General features: G+C 31.6%; 1 protein-coding gene and 1 long non-coding RNA gene across 2 annotated transcripts in view; one reads left to right on the top strand and one right to left on the bottom strand.

Annotated features, from left to right (window-relative positions):
* The first annotated feature begins 7012 nt into the window (after positions 1 to 7012).
* On the top strand, positions 7013 to 11025 carry LOC127709428 (uncharacterized). Its single transcript, XR_007985651.1, has 3 exons — positions 7013 to 7098; positions 9825 to 9858; positions 10722 to 11025. It is a non-coding gene; the product is annotated as an uncharacterized LOC127709428 (long non-coding RNA).
* Positions 7065 to 15927, bottom strand: part of LOC127709412 (uncharacterized) — a 55577-nt gene continuing 46714 nt past the window's right edge. Inside the window, exons 9-10 of the mRNA XM_052214946.1 lie at positions 10778 to 10928; positions 7065 to 7082 (exon numbers count right to left, since the gene is read on the bottom strand). The gene's annotated coding sequence lies outside the window, so the exon portion shown is untranslated. The remainder of the gene's footprint in view (positions 7083 to 10777; positions 10929 to 15927) is intronic.

Consider the following 15927-nt stretch of genomic DNA (forward strand, 5'->3'; position numbering starts at 1 on the left):
ATCGTATTATTACATTGGTTGCAATGAATTACCGTGATTTCCCAGTGAAATACAAACCGATAATTTCACATGTGAAATAACCTCGGTTATTTCACTCCTCTGACGTCATACAACAATAGGTATTGTCAAGACATTGTCGATGACGCGGCATCAAAACAAATTGTGAATGCGTAGAAAAAGATATAAGTCCTTACATTTTCTGCTTTCAATGTAATAAAAAGAAGAACTAATCAAATAATTCAAATATCGAAAAATACTCAACTCGTGACCGAACAACACTGATACGCGCAATCGTGAATTATTGTGTTGTTCAGTCACTCGTAGAATATTTTTCCCTTTTTCGAATTCTTCGATTAGTTTTTCTCAGAATATAAGTATTTTGAAAGTACATGTAACAGTAAATTTACAGAAAATGACCTTATAAATATGTCAACACAGTACCCAGACAAGTTTAACCCTCGTGCCGCCAGTAGTTTTTCAAGGTTGTTTTTCGTGTGCCAGAAAATACGACAGCTCGACGTCTGTGACGTCACATGCCCAACAATGACGTCATTCGATATATGACGTCACGCCCTAATAAGCGTTACATTTGGGAGCCATTGAAGAAAAAATATTACACTGTTTAATGATAATAAAACACAAAAAACAAAAATTAATAGAAATCATTTACGTCGAATTCCTAACAACAAAAATGCAAATCGATTTTACACCGCGCACCAAAAGAATAAAGGGGATAATCACCATTATACACCTCTCACCGTTATAGTCATAAAGCAGCGTCGTTTTAGTTAGTTTGACAAAGTAATTGTATATAGACACCACTCTTGTTGAAAATTGTAAGTTGATTTCAATAGGTCGTTTGGTTGCTAATGTTGTTTGAATGCTGTCTCGTTAACTGACCTGCCTTTATTTACTTCAACAGTAATGTAATTGATAATGTGTAAACCGTAAGAAAGGTTTTACCGGTTATTTCGTATAGTACATTATTGCTTGATAAATAATAATACAATCGACATATGGGGTGAGATACCACCATCCCGTTTACTTCTCATCGAATGTGACTTACCGAATTAAACTAATCACCGAGTTATTACGTACATGGTCCTACATGAGCAACACTACGGATGCCAAATATGGATCAGATCTGCGTATCCTTCCCCAGTACCTGATACCCAGAATAGTTTTGATTAAAAGGGTTCGTGATGCTCTTGCTCTTGCTTGAGTTTTAATTGTTGTTCTTTGTTCTTTTAAATTTTTCAGTGTCTATGTTATTTTTACCGATAACATTCACGTCTATCCTTTGTCATGAAAAAAAGTGTTTCTGTTTTGAATTTCACAGTTGGTCAGGTTTCAGGGTTAGAACATTTACTTTAACCGATGGTTTGATGATATCTTAGGATAAGATAAGAGTCAACTATCAATCGGCTATTTGTGATGCCTAATCACTTGATAAAACTAATCGAAGTATTTTACAGGAGTAACATCATGGGTGTCGCATGTGGAGCAGAGTCTGCTTACCATTCCGAAGCACCTGAGATCACAACGGTTTTTTGAGGGGTCTGTGTTGCTTCGTCTTTGGTTTTCTACTTTGTGTTTTGTGTAATGTTATTGTCTTTTTGTCGTTTTTCGTTTTTAGTCACCATTGCCAGTTTGTTTCCGGCTTATGAGTTTGAATATTGCTTTGATGTCTTTCGCCTCTCTGATGTAAATTTAAAAACCAATAGGAAAGTTGTGTACATGTATGCTTTGATATAGATGTATAATTTTAAAATGATTTTTTAAATTCTATATGTACATGATATATGTTGCATTTTCATACGTATTTTCTACCCTTCAGTATTACTAAAGTATATCTCTTGCTTTTAGTGGGTTCGTACTACCTAAATTTAAGGTCTAAGTGGCATGTTCTGGTTAGTATCATAAAGGAGGAGGTATGACAAGAGCCATTGTTCAGCCTCTGAAAAGGAAAGAAGTAAAATCATTCAAGCCTTTCGGGATTATGCTAATTTTATTGATACACTGCTAATTAACATGTAGTTTTAGGTAAAAATTAATATGAACAACAGCTTTAACAAAAAAGGTATTTTACACACATCTAAATTTTTGTAAAAAAAATATATTTGCAACATATCTTTCTAGGTAAAGCTATTGCTCATATCTGAATATTGATGATACGTCGTCAAAATGAGGCTTTTTTGGCGGTTTTTGTAGGTTTTCTCAAAATGCAAGACGTGTGAAGCCCTAATGCAAATTTGTAAGACAAAATTCAAAAATTCAAGTACTGATTATTGACAATCTTATGTCTTCTGAACATCATAAGACTGAAATTGTTTTTTTTTAAGTTGCCTTATCATATCTTGTCCTTTTTTAAGATATTTTGTTACCCTAGTGTTAAATGTGCAACTCTAACATTTGTATCTCTGATGTTATATCGCTGCCAACTTTGGTAACGTCTTACTATGTTAAGATTAAGAAAACGATTATAATTATGAATTATACCTCAAACTACTGTATATAAATTCAATTTCATTTACTTACAGCAAAGTTTTATCTGGATATTCAGGATCAATTTGAATGCAATAGTTCACACGAAATAAAATTAACGTGTAACATATCCGGAAATGCCTCATCTTTTGGTTTTGATTCTTGGACTCATAAATATAATGGAGTTTTCATAAGACACCTTAAAGGTACTGACATCGGATTCACATCCGTTATTACCATCAAACCTTGTCAGGTATTCGATTGTGGAGAATACACATGCAGGGCATGGATTAGAGATAAAAATGGACTTAAATGGATACAAAAAGCAGGTGACCTTATAGTCAGAGGTAAGTTAACATAACTGCCAATCATTAATTCACACACTGGTAATTTTGATAATGAACACGGACATTTTATTATTAACCTGATGTATTACAATATCATTGATCATGTTAATGATGATATCTTCTAGGCAAAACTACTAAAATAATTATTTCTTGTCTATGTTTACCTTATTTATACATAAAAAGGGACGAAAGGAAGCACATTAAATAACAAGTAGTACAACAGACCATATCTACCATCATCTACCATCAACTCCCGACTTCTCAAAACATATTATTACGTTTGATATATAAAAGTCACTTACGAAAACTACATCATAAAGCAATTCTATATGTCTATCCGTATAAAGTGTTTCTGTCAAAAAATCTAAATCAGAACATGGTATTAATGAATAAAATTTGTATAGAACTGGCTTTGAATTGTAAGTATAAATTGTTTAAATAACACATTACATGCAACTAGAGAGAGCAACACAAACAAAGCTCTCATGCTGTTTATTTCAAATTGTAGGACCGCCAATCATTGTTGATGCAAAGACATTTTCGACGCCGGACTTTATCTTTGCTGCTCAATTTATCTCAATACCAAGTGATTACTTTGTCAAATGGTACACATCTGACGAAGTTTTGAATATTTCATCAAAATACAATCAGACTTCTATAGAAGACACGATTGCTATTGACATGTATGGTGTTCCAGTTGCAATGTCAGGGTACAAAGCCACTCTGACTTTTCAGACAAAGAAGGACATTGGAACGGTCGAACACATTTCTCTTGTTCTTATTAACAAGCTAGGCAAATCATCACATTTCTTCGATTTACGGATTGGTATTTATGATTTTATTAGTTCTTTAACACAGTTATTAATAACTTAGATATGGTAGCATATGACAAGATTATATTTTCTAAATAGGTTATTACTAACGTGCATTTGTTTACTGCTAGAGGGTCTTTAATGAGTTTTTGCTATCTCACTGTATTTCGATGTTAGATCTTCGGGATTACAGAAGCAATGATAATGCACGGCTTCATGTCATTATTATATTATTGTTTTGTTTGTACTTGTGTTCTAATTATCTGTGAAAATGTAACTTGTTTCCTGTCCTAATTTTAATAGTATGTTCATGTACGTATATTTTGATAGTCCAATAGTCTTATTTAAAAAGGGAAGGGTTGATCTTTAAAAAAAACCCATTCATATCCAATTCACACGCTTGTACAAAGCCAGGAACCTCTCCAGTGGCTGTTTTATGTCATATTGTAAAATTAATGTTTATTTCGTCTCTTCTTTTTTACCTTTTAAAAAAAATGAATGCTTCTGTTTGATTTGTTCACATCACGTTGGCTAAGAGATTGGTGTTTCGTATAAGTGATCATACGGTGTCTCCTTGAAATCGATCGGTTGTTCATTTTGTTGAGTTTCTGATTCATATGTATGTATATAACAATAATATTTAGTTTGCTTTTAATTTACTGTCAACAAAATCAATATCAACACAAATAAAACAATATTCAAAGATATAATTACAGTGTTCAATTGTAAACCTTTTAGCATAAGTTGATTTAAAGGATCGATAAAATTACCGGGATCGGTTCTAAATTATCACATTTTAAATCATCACTTTTTATTCACACCAAATTACTAATTGTGTAAATTGCATCTCTATAAAATCATTTATACGTTTCAAATGGTCCATAAAGAAATAAAAGGTCAACACAAATAAGAGTAAGTTTCTGTATCTCTCATTTATCTATTTTTATTTTTCATGTTTTTGGAAGAATTTAGAAAAAACGCTCGAAAGTATTACATTACAATGTATTTAGAATTTTCATTTCATATAAAGTCATGACATTGTGTGTATTTGAAAAAGATAAAGTTAAATAAATAATAATTTCCGCCTGAAGTATTCATCATATATCTATATTGAAAACTTCCTTTATGATAAGTGTACGACGTATGTCCACTTTCGAAAGCTTAACACTATTATGAGAAAAACAAATCGCCCACACATACATAGGAAATACAAACTTTACAACAATAGAGCTTGTACTTTCCTTCATATCGAACAATTTAATAAATGATATACTACCTTGTACACTTTAAACTTTGTCAAATATGAGTCAACATGATGACTTTAATTGTTTGCCGTGTAATTCCCTGAAATACTTTATTATTTCCCTGGGAATATGTTATATATGAAAATACATCATATACTTATTTTGCAGATACACGTAATGAATTATGACAGATTTCTTTTATAAGTTTTCAACATGTTCGAAATTACAAAACAGAGGTAACATGTTAATAGTGGGGGCGAAAGATACCAGAGGGACATTCAAACTCATATGTGGAAAATAAACAGACAACGCCATGGCTAAAAAAAAGACCAATAGACAAACAATAGTACACAAAACATAACATAGAAAACTAAAGACTGAGCATTTTAGTTTAACTGCTGTTTCAATAAATACGAACAATAAGTATATGGGAGCTTCTATTGATGACTATACAACATAAAGCACAAGAAGGATAATGACGTTACACTATAAAATACTACTATATTTTAAGAAAAGTTGTTGGACGAAGTAATAGTTTGGAAACATGTACATTTAATTTTACAATACACACAATTTCAGTTCAAACAATAAACGTCGGTAATTGGTACTGATTAATAAAAGAAACTTACTAAATAATTTTAAAGAATAATATAAATAACGTTTTTCAACACACCACGCAATGCATCTTCAAAGAATCTTAAAAGTCCTCCACAACGTGTCAATCAAACACTAAATAATAATAAATTGTTAAAACATATAAATGTTGTTCGAAAAATAACTTCGTTCAAACGAATGTCAAACATTACTAATTTCTCTATAATAAATAACAAACAAATTCAAAGGATAGAGATGGCACACCAACCAGTTGTAATTACATAATATTTAATGTTGAATATCAATAAGTGTCCAAAACGATTGACTTCCTCAATGAACAGTAACATGCATCTACAAAATAAAAGACAAAATGTTATTCAAATTGTCTTTATGTTAATACATGCAAATTGTTTCGATGATATACCTGTCGAACTGGTTTAGTGTGAACTAATTAGTTATCAAAGGTACCAGGATTATAATTTAATACGCCAGGCGCGTCTACAAAAGACTCATCAGTGACGCTCAGATCAAAATAGTTATAAAGCCAAACAAGTAAAAAGTTGAAGAGCATTGAGAACCCAAAATTCCAAAATTCCAAAAAGTTGTGCCAAATACGACTAAGGTAATCTATGCCTTGGATAAGAAAATAGTTAGTTTTTCGAAAAATTCAAAGTTTTGTAAACAGGAAATTTATAAAAAAAAAAAAAATGACCATATACATTCAATAGATTCAGTGGGTACAGCCTCATTGTGGTCTTATTCATCATGGAGTTAGATTAAAGAATGAAAATTTCAGAAAACCTTTTTCTTTCTTTTTTTTTTTTGCTATTGAAATACTGTTTAAATCTCCACTGTCGTTAACTTAATTTTTAAGGTATGGTTGCATGCTGTTCTATATATTTCATACACTCATTTATAGTTTGTGTTTTATATTTTCCTAGATGATAGTGTCTACACATTTTCAACTGTTTTAATTAATGAAACAGGAAAATCGGAATGTTTATTAAATTTATTGCAAGCTGCCTTTAATGTAATACTTGTAACAACAATACAAATAGATACCGAACTGCAAACAGACTGATGCTTTATATTAATAATAAATCCAAAAATTGAATCATTGGTATTATCTAGATGAGGATGACAATTCTTTTGGATCGAAGCGCTCTAGATCAAGGCAAATATTTATCACGTAATTGAACAAATAATTACTATTCACGAGAAAGAAGAAAAAACTAAATTAGTGACAATATGTGTAGACGATTGGGATGAAAATAAAAGATAACGAAATGTAAATATTGCGTGTGTTAATATCAGAAAAGAAGGAATTGATGTAGCTTTCATCGAGTATTTAAATCGTGACGTTACACTACCATTGACCTCATTTACATTATTATTCATAATTATTACAAAATAGTGAAACCGGTTGGAGTAAAATGTAGTTAATTAAAGTACTTTTGTTGCATTTTGAACTTGATTTTTTTTTACATAACAATAAATATACATTTTTTTCATATGGAGATCGTAAAGTTATCAATCTTCAAATTGTCCAGTGGGCACTGGTTGCTGGTGCAATTGTCATCATTGCAGCCACCACAACTCTACTAATAAACAAGAACAGTAAGTTATAATAAGATATACAGGAACGCACTTTAACTTTAAAACATTTCAATTACGATAGTAAACGAATGATTTTCTTACTGTTAAAATAAGCCAACACAATCTTTATAGTACATAACTTTTTATATCAAATTTTTAAGTAAAACAGTATATCCAAAAAGCTTTCAATAGCTCAGTATTCTCAAAAGAGAGTTTTCTACTTTGTACAAATATTAGAAAGCTGTAGATCATACAAAATGGCTGTTCAAATAGAACATTAAAATCTATATCACATACAGTAATGTTTGTTTAAGGTGGCTCGTGTGTCTTCCTCCATCTTGGATTTTGAAGAAGCAGATAACAATTTGTCTAGATCTTTAATAAAATGTGCAAATTTTGAGACTAGTATGTAATTCATATGTAAGACTTTTCATGTTAGTATAGAAAATTACGTGTTTTATCATATTTACGGCTGTATTTTTTATAAAACACAATATTTTTGTTTGATTCATTTTTTTTCAACCTTGCCACATAAGAGGAGATAACTCAGATAGTAGGGAAGATAACTCAGATAAAGTAATTTTGATAATAGAAAGTGTTGTGAATTTACCTATTCTAATATGTAGCAAGAAAAAAAGTCCGGTGACCCATACTTTTTATTATATTTTGGAAAAAAGCATGTTAAAAACTACATTTTGACAAATTATTAAAAAATTCTATGGTTTTAATTAAGACCCCCCATTCACCTTAACTTAAAGTCTGGACAAATCGTCAAAATTCGACAAGGAAGAAGTGAAAAGACAGCATAATTCTGTCCTCAACCTTGAGCTTTATCGTATTATACCACATTGAAAATCCAATTTTTACATTGTAAAACATTTTGCACTTTTCGTAGCCTCAATAGTATGACATCATTGATGATCCCTTTATTTACCAGATTATTTTAACATCAATTTAAAAGGTCTTCTTTCCCTTGAAACTATTTTCCAAATGCCCCCTAGTACCCAAGTACTTTGAATTTAAAAATATACGAATAGAAGCAAGAGGAAGGCACATTGGCAACAATATATGTTAGTTTGTGTGTGGATGGTTCGTGCTCTTTGACCCAAAATTTATTCAAATCTATTTCGAAATCGGTCAAAATCTGTTTTCATAATGAACACCACAATGTCATCATTCTTTTCGAAAGTTGTACTTTTTGGACTGAAGATACTATTTTTTTTTTTATTATTGCATAAGTATTTATTGAATCGGGTTCTGTTTGTGTCGACCAACGTTTCATAGAATTTTGGACTTCTATTTTTATTATGCAATGAAGGGGAGCTGAATAAATGTCTAGTTTTTCTATATTCTTTTTATTACTGTTAAACTTAAAAAAACAATTAAACACCAGTGATTATTTAGACGAGCATTAACCCTACATTTCAAATTGAATTTAGAGAACAGAAGTTTACCGATGCTCAAATCTCATTCATAGATTTAGAAGATAAAATTAAAAAAACAATTTTTTTTTGAAAAACTGCATGCATGACAAAAAAAGGTGGCCGTAAAACGTATGTTGTATTTATTGTTACGATTGCAAATGAATCAATTATCCACCATAGTTCAGATGAAGTGGATGTCAGAAATTATAGGCAACCCTTACGGCCGTCAACAGTGGGAAACCTCCATACCATATAGTCGGTAGAACACACTCTTGGTAATTACGTCCGTTTAGTATGACCATGTATGAGGGAAACTTATTAATTGAGATATGTAAAAACAATATCCTTTTTCGTACTTGAACTGTGATGTATAGGAGATATGCACTCACAGAAATGGGTGTTGGAAGTTGGATGTTTACTGATTGAGACGGGTGCCAAGTGTGGAGCAGGATCTGCTCACCCTTTCGGAGCACCTGAGATCACCCCCAGTTTTTGGTGGGGTTCGTGTTGCTTAGTCTTTAGTTTTCTATGTTGTGTCATCTATACTATTATTTGTCTGTTTGTCTTTTTTTTTTTTGGCCATGGCGTTGTCAGTTTGTTTTCGATCTATGAGGTTGACTGTCCCTCTGGTATCTTTCGTCCCTTTTTTTAAGTCTGGAAAAACATGATTTATCTATTAATTGTAATTAGATTTGAACCAGCTTTCAGTAACTACGAGCACGCTTATATCTGTGCATTGTGTCTATTGTTTTGGGTTAGTTGTTTTTGTGCTTTCTACCGATATTTTGCGTTAATTCATAAGCAAAACTGATTTTTACACTTTGTTCTTATATTGTGCGGTTACACAACTGTCCTAGGTTAGGGGAGGGTTGATCACTGACGAACATGATTAATCCTGCCATATTCTTTATGTGCCTTTCCAATGTCACTAGCTTGTGGTTCAGTGGTTGTTGTTGGTTTATGTCTCATACTTGTTATTCCTAAATTGTTTTGTTATAAATTCAACCGTTAGTTTGTTCTTTTTTTTTTATTTTTACTATACGGTATGTGTTTTTCTCATTGTTGATGGCCATACGTTGACCTATAATTGCTGATGTCCATTTCATTTGAACTCTGGTGGATTGTTGTCTCATTGGCGATCATACCTCATCTCTTTATTGTTACAGTTATTGGAAGATCAATAAAAATAAATTTTGAGAAAAAAGTGTGAATGTCTTATTGAATATAATAATTATGAAAAAATCCTATTTTGAAAGTAATTCATTATCATTTTATTGTTACTCTGTATGATATAGATTTTGAAATATGTTGTTATATTAACAGGGAAACGAAATCACCAGAAGTCAAACGCTATTATGTATGTACTTTTCATGATTCAATTGTTTTATAAAAGAAATAATCTTCATGCACATCTCAAGGATGTTCATTTTTGAATGCGTTGTCATTAAAATATGTAAAGTATATTGTATTATAGATCAAATTTATTATTTTATGTTAACTGGTGTTATTATGTCTTTTGATTGAGTTAAGCCATTTCAATTGATATTTTATAGTGTGTTTTTCTATGTTGTGATGTTACACTATCGTTTCAGATAAGGGTGAATGTTTGGTACCATTAAAACGTTTAAACCCACTGCAATTGTTTGCACCTGTCCTAAGACAGGAATCTGATGTTCATTAGTTGTCGTTTGTTGATGTGGTTCATAAGTGTTTCTCGTTTCTCGTTTTTTATATAGATTAGACCGTTGGTTTTCCCGTTTAAATTGTTTTACACTAGTAATATTTGAGGCCCTTTATAGCTTGCTGTTTGGTGTGAGCCAAGGCTCCGTGTTGAAGACCTGACTTTGACCTATAATGGTTTACTTTTATAAATTTTGACTTGGATGAAGAGTTGTCTCATTGGCACTCATACCACATTTTCTTATATCTGATTAGTGTTTTCATTAGAAGACGTGAGGCATATGCATGCTTTATTATTACAGTACACATACATATACATTCTTAATGCATGTCTAAATCTTTATGTACCTTTGGGGTTATGTTGGACGTGACATTGGTTTTGTATGGCCGTTGTCTTTTCAAATATTTAAGTATGAACTTTTTGGAGTATTGTTATGTTCCTATCGCATTAACTTCCATATGTTGTTGATAATTTATATGTTTCCTTCTATATCTTCTCACATTTGTTTTATAAAACCTTTTATCATGTTTATATTGCAGATACTATGCCGCGCCATTTGAAGAGAATGAGCCGAATATCTACAATGAAATCCTACCAATCAATGAAGAGCTAATAAGTCATCCTCAACATCAATATGCCGAGGCAGCCATTTCTATAGAAGACACAAAAACAAATTCCTTTGACGATTCTTCAAACGATTCCCAACATTATATGCATGTGGATTGATTTCCATCCTTCCACGAACTCTAAAAGAAACAAAATAGCAAGAGTTTTTATTTTTGCATGATACTTTATATGGATTAAAGCATTATCATTTCTTGCCAATCATGCGGAAAACTGTGTAACACATTGTTGTTAGAATCTAATGCCAAATAGCCTTTTAACATCAGATATTTTTCAATTTCTACAAAAATAATGGGATTCGCTACATTATTTTTGATGAATGGACTTTCTGTTTAACTTTATCCGGTCCTGTACATCCCATATGTAATTTAATACTTCAAAAACCCTCTGACATGTGACTCTTTAAATTTCCACTCGCCTTATATTTTCAACCCCTCTGGTCGTGTTATTACTGAAGAATTAAACATAATTCACATGAACATCTCCGAAAGTTGATATATCATGGTCCTAAGTTATGTGAACCGAACACATCAATTGCAACCATTGCTTCAGAATAATTGAGGATGCCAATGAGGACTACGCCAGAACATGGGCTTAACAAGAAGACGTTTAACAGGACACTTTGTCAGAATGGGTTAAAGTAATCAGGTCTCTTACAAAACGTTGAATCGAAAAGTTGAAAACTGTGTCCAAAGTCCGTATTCAGAGACAAAAAAGTTGAGAATGTCTATCATCTCTTTACGATGAATATGTTATTGTTCCTGTGGACAAAGCAAGCTTCGAAAAATCGTATGTTAGTCGTACTACTACGAGTGTCTTGTAAAAGAATTAGGAATGTATGAGCACTCAGGTAGTTCAACATTCAAATACATATCATTTGAGAAGGATGAGGCTTCGCAAAATTCTGTACAAACAACGGTACATTGCGAGTTTATCTGCATGTTCTTCAGATAAATTGATTTTGATTGACCAAAAATCAGTCCGCAGTGAAAGAAAGTCTTCAGAAATACTGTGAAACTGTTAACTCGCGTAGTGATATTAACCATATATGGATTCTAAAAACTCAAAAGAACTTTTGAATAATATTGAATCTCGATCTTTCTCCGAAATTAATTCTATTAAAACCATTAATTATTCAACCCTTCATTCCAGCATTCCTAATGTGAAATTGACAAATCGTCTAAAAGAAATAAACCACAATGCTTTTCAACATAAAAATAGTAGCACACGCTATGAATTCATTGCTTTTGGATATTATACGACATATTTGTTAATAGTGAACAAAAGGTTAAACAGGCTACACCGAGAAACAAGTGATCAAAATCCTAGAGTTTCTTTTTGACAACATATTTGTTGAATTTGGAGGTAAATTTTTAAACAAATTGTCGGCATTCCTATGAGAACGAATTATGCGCCTCTCCTTGCCGACCCCTTTTAATTTTCATGGGAATCGGAATTCCTTCAGCAATTGTCAAAAACAAGGAAATCAAAGAAGTTGGATCGTTTAATTTCACGTTTAGATACATATTGATGTTCTTTTCAATAACAATTTAAACTTTTCTGATTGGGTTTCTTTAATAAACGAATATAAATGACCCAAGCCGAGGTTAAATGAATCTTTAAAAACATCCATTGATTACAATAAATAAAAGGATTAAGACAACTATGGTCAATTCAAAATAAATGAATGAACACAGACGACTTTCTATCATCAGAGATCTTTCTGAACTTGTTACGTTCCGCGAGTGATTTCGTAATTTATGGTGACTGACCTTTATTAATATTTGTGTATTGATTTTATTTGTGAATGTTTTGTATCTGTCCTTGTCTGTTAAATTATTACGAGAGACAAAAAAAAAAAGAATACTTTTGTCCGGTCCCTTCGACTGCGAAATAACGAAGTTCGACTGTTCATTGATGTTCTTTCCGTTAACAATCCACATAACTTTTCGGATTGGGTTTCATTGATATAATATCCAGAACTAGAAATTAAAGAAACAACTTAAACCTCGAATCTGACATAAGCGGTGATATCAGTACCAGAATCTATGACAAACGAGACTATTTTAATTTTGAAATAATTATTACAAATTTCACACACCTTATATATAGAAATATACCAACTTCACCTGTATATGATATAAACATTTCCCAACTCATTCGATATTCAAGAGCTTGCAACTGCTATTCAGACTTTATAAAACGTCACCAGTGTCTGAGCAGAAAGTTGATAAACCAGAGTTATGTCACAGAACGTCTAGTCCTTTTCTAAAAAAGTTCATCGGAAAATACCAAGACCTTGTTGATAAACAATGTTTCTCTAATTCTTCGTCAATTTATCCCTTTCTGCACCCATTGTATAAAAAAAATTTAATCAACGTGTGGTTCGTTTGATCTCAGTTCTTCATTGGTTAAAATCCGATTATGACGTCGATTTTTCTTGCTTTCCTCTGAATTTCCTATTGTGACGGCATGAAAAAAGGCGACCATGCCTGATGACGTCACATAGAAAGAACACATCTTTTTGCAGATCATTCGAACAGAAGGAATAAATTTGCCTGCATATTGTTTGAAAATCATTAGAGAAACAGATTCCACCACCAAATCTCGTGTAATACGATATTTATCCACTCTCGACAGTTAAATTTTAAATATTTAAAACGCTCGGCGAGCCTCGCGTTTTAAATTTGAAAATTTAACTGTCTCGAGTGGATACATATCGTATCACACTCGATGCAGTGGTAGAATCTATATGTATCAACTTCCAAATAAATACATGAAGGTCTTGGAGTATAGATTCTGGGTACTGACGTTGTTTCTCATCTTAATAACGAGATATATTGTTCTTTTTATATGTCTTTGTATATTTTTAATTTTAACCGTTTAGTCCACTTTTGGTAATATCCTTTTGGCATGGCTCGGTATTCATACATTCCACCATTGTGTTTTGTAAATAGACTGTCTATATTCCATTTTGTTTTCTTTGTTGACATAGTTGTTTTTTTTTATAGTGAGTAAGATTATAACACAATGTTGACTGCTGTGCCCAAATTTTGACATTTTTTTGCTCACACCTTGTTGTCAATATAATGAAATTCTATGCGAATGTTATAAAAGTGAGAGGTTTAGCTAGCTATAAGTCAGGAATATGAAAATTGTTTTCCATTCGTTTAATATTTGATAAGGGACTTTTCGTTTTGAGTTGGGTATTTTTGTTATTTTAAGTTTTCATTATTGCTGATAATTGTATTACAACTTTCTTTGAGATTATATATGCAATACAGCTCAAAAGAAAGGTGAACTTGTACATCAGTGGATAATTCCATTGTCTTAACATACCATATGGTACTTTTTTATTATACAAAACAGTATTATATGCATTTTGAATATCAATTAGTGCTTTAATAGTTTCATTATTTTTAAATAATGTTTGTGTGGTTCTGTGAAAAATTTGAATGAATGTATTTATACTGTGCCTTAATTTGACTAAAATTGATTTATATGCATCTTTAGGTATATAAAGTTCTAACATGCATATCTGTAGAAATGTTTTGAATAATATAATTCTTTTATCGCTATTAGGTCCATTAAAACACTATAGTCTTAATACAAAAAACAATAGAACAGAAAAATACACTCCACTCTAAAATAATGATATGATAAAAATCAAACAAAACAGTACAAGAAGAAAATCTTAAACCATGGTAAATTAGTATTAGATGGACAATAGTTTACCGATGTAAACATTTCGTGGTAAATCGATAAAGAAGAGACAAATCAAGATAGAAACAAAAACTGAGGGAATCTCATAAACCCAACAAAGAAGTGGAACTGGGTGCATCGACAGGGTAAGTATCTCTTACTATGTACCGTTTGAATGAATGCTAGCAGTTACGGACAGCAATGTTAACGTACTTAAAATGATCGTAAGAAATAATGTCCAACGCAATACTAGTGTATGTTCTTCATCGGATAGTCATACAATACGGTCATGAAGAGAACAGGAAGACACAATATTGCGGAAAATCTACAATAAACTGTAGATTTTGTCAAAAGAAAAATGAAACATTATAGTCTTGGTTTATACTAGTTTTAATACTACATCGATGTTATCCAAAATCAGACACATGCCACAATCATTGGAAAACACAAGTATAAAAATAAGCTAGCCAATAAGTGCAGTACGCCAAAATGGAAGATGTTAAGGAAAAGTTTAAAGACTATCTCAGGTATAGTTGGCTATAGTATATTTTCACTGTATAATTATTGACATAAAGCTTTTGTTTTTTATGTTTTTTTTTGTGGTAAGTTTTATAAATATATACAAAAATAAAATGTGGTATAAATGCCAATGAGACAACTCTCCACAAGAGACCAAATGATATAGACGTAATCAACTATAAGGCCTTCTACAATAAGCAAAACTTATACCGCAAAGTCAGCTATAAAAGGCACAAAAATGACACATGTAAAACAATTAAAACGAGAAAACTAACGGCCTGATTTATGTAAAAAACAATGAACGAAATAAAAATATGATATTAAGCAACAAACGACAACCACTGAATTACAGGCTCTTGACTTTGGCCAGAAATCACAGACTTCTGACTTGGGATCTATGGCTATTTAAAATTTTGATTCGAGCATAACTGACGGTGGTACTTGTAGAAATGAGTGTTTTGTGCATTGAAATGTTTTCAATTGATTGTTTACTATTACAACAATGGCTACATTGCAGGTGGATTATCCTCGCAGTGCGGTGCATTGGTATTTCCAGGATTTAAATAAGTCACATTTATTCTAATTTATATTTAATTTTACTCCGCCTTAGGAAGCAACTAAATTAGTAAAATTTAATCTACATTCAAAATTCATTTTTTCCAAAGAGGGTGCTAATATTCCCATATCCAACAAAACATGTCGAATTTACTAAAAAGTTCCCTTCAAACAGCTGTCAAATCGTCTTTTTATATTGAGGAGAATTATAAAGGCATGGATTTTGTTACCACAAATTACTTAAAATCTTTACTAAATTCTTTTAGATACACAGATTTGGTTGTAAGTTTGTCTGTACCTGTAGAAAACTTATTGCAAACGGAATAACACATCCTAAATTTTACG

This window comes from Mytilus californianus, unplaced genomic scaffold (genome assembly GCF_021869535.1).
Source record: "Mytilus californianus isolate M0D057914Y unplaced genomic scaffold, xbMytCali1.0.p SCAF_7, whole genome shotgun sequence".
NCBI lineage: Eukaryota > Metazoa > Mollusca > Bivalvia > Mytilida > Mytilidae > Mytilus > Mytilus californianus.